Source organism: Sapajus apella, unplaced genomic scaffold, assembly GCF_009761245.1.
Source record: "Sapajus apella isolate SASKATOON/1434 unplaced genomic scaffold, GSC_monkey_1.0 scaffold19, whole genome shotgun sequence".
In the NCBI taxonomy this organism is placed as follows: Eukaryota; Metazoa; Chordata; class Mammalia; order Primates; family Cebidae; genus Sapajus; species Sapajus apella.
In genome coordinates, this window is record NW_022436959.1 from 10997049 (window position 1) to 10999116 (window position 2068).

The 2068-nt window shown below is 42.5% G+C and overlaps 1 pseudogene; it reads right to left on the reverse strand.

Annotated features, from left to right (window-relative positions):
- Nucleotides 1-728: 728 nt before the first annotated feature.
- LOC116557453 lies at nt 729-1139 on the reverse strand (annotated as a pseudogene).
- Between the last annotated feature and the right edge of the window lie 929 nt (nt 1140-2068).

Below are 2068 nucleotides of genomic sequence, written 5' to 3' on the forward strand. Positions count from 1 at the left end.
CTTATTTTCAAAATTTCATGTTCAGGCCAGGTGCGGTTGCTCACACCTGTAATCCCAACACTTTGGGAGGCTGAGGTGAACGGATCACCTGAGGTTGGGAGTTTGAGACTAGCCTGGCCAACATGATGAAACCCTGTCTCTACTAAAAATACAACAAATTAGCTGGGTTGGTGGTGTACAACTGTAGTTTCAGCTACTCAGGAGGCTGAGAGAGGAGAATTGCTTGAATCCGGGAGGCAGGATCTTGCCATTGCATTCCAGCCTGGGCTAGAAGACCAAAACTCTATTTAAAAAAAAAAAAATTCTGGCCCGGCGAGGTGGCTCATGTCTGTAATCCCAGCTCTTTAGGAGGTCAAGGCGGTGGGTCACCTGAGGTCAGGAGTTCAAGACCAGCCTGGCCAACATGGTGAAACCCTGTCGCAAAAAAAATACAAAAATTATCCATGTGTGATAGTGGGCACCTGTAATCCCAGCTACTCGGGAGGCTAAGGTGGAAGAATTGCTGAAACCCGGGAGGTGGAGGTTCTACTGAGCCAAGATCACACCAGTGCACTCCAGCCTGGGCAACAGAGCAAGACACTGTCTCAAAAAAAAAAAAAAAAAGTTTATTAAATAAGATAATTTTTGCTTTTTAATTTTTTCTCAAGAAACATATCTCTGCTTTAACATTTTCATTAATAAATTTATTTATTTATTTTTTGGGGATTTAAATATTTTATACCAGAGAATCATGCAATGTTGCCAGTATTGGACGCAATCCAGGGCTACAAGTCTGCACACTCCTTTGCTACTGGTCATATAACGGCAGAACCTTTCATCTCACCTTTTTTATTATGACCCCTGCATTATCTTAAAATAAAGAAATACGTCTTTTCTCCATATGACCTTCACTGTCAAATGACCATGGCTGGATGTACCTTTTCTCTGAGCTCTGGTTTGTCTTTCTTGACTGTGGCCTTCCCCATGTCACCCACAGCAGCAAGGAAGTCTGTTCAGCCATCCCTTGATCCCCTTCACAGAGATGACATACAGATTTTTGGCTCCTGTGTTGTCAGCACAGTTGATCAGGGAACCTGCCGGAACACCCAAGGAAATCCAGAACTTCACACCAGAGGACCACCATGTCCTTGCTTTGACATCTTGAACACCAGAAACAAAGAAAAAAGGCAATTGACTTATTTTTTTGGAAACAGGGTCTTGCTCTGTCGCCCAGTCCAGAGTGCAGTAGCTGGAACGCAGTTCACTGCAGCCTTCACCTCCTAGGCTCAAGCAATCCTCCCACCTCAGCCTCTGGAGTATCTGGGACCACAGACATGCACCACCACACCTGACTAATTACAAAAAAAAAAAATTTGGCTGGGTGCGGTGGCTCACACCTGTAATCCCAGCACTTTGGGAGGCTGAGGTGGGCAGATCACAAGGTCCAGCCTGGCCAACATGGTGAAACCCCATCTCTACTAAAAATACATAAATTAGCCAGTCATGTTGGCACACACCTGTAATCCCACCTACTCAGAAGGCTGAGCCAGGAGAATTGCTTGAACCCTGAACCTGGGAGGCGAGGTTGCAGTGAGATGAGATCGTGCCACTGCACTCCAGCCTGGGAGACAGAGCAAGACTCCATCTCAATTTTTTTTTTTTATTTGCCATGTTGCCAGGCTGGTCTCAAACTCCTGGGCTCACACAATCCTCCCACTTCAACCTCCCAAAGCTCTGGGATTATAGGTGTGGTGCCCCGTGCTCAACCTAGCTTTTTTTTTTTTTTTTGCCTTACCAAAGACTTGCTGAGTTGAGCTTTTTAATTTTGATAGGTGATATTGAATGTGATAGAAGATGAGTAACTTGAATAACACATATGGAACTTTTGATTAAAATATATTCAAAGTTTGTTCATTTGACTATAGTTACATCTTATTTTTAATTCTTTAGATCTTTACTGTCTATAGAAGACAAATTATGTCAAAATCTTGATGATAACAAAATTAATGATTTAGATAAAATTAAGAAAAATAACTTTATGGAATAAATATATAATAATTTATGAATTACCAATGCATTTACCACTCCT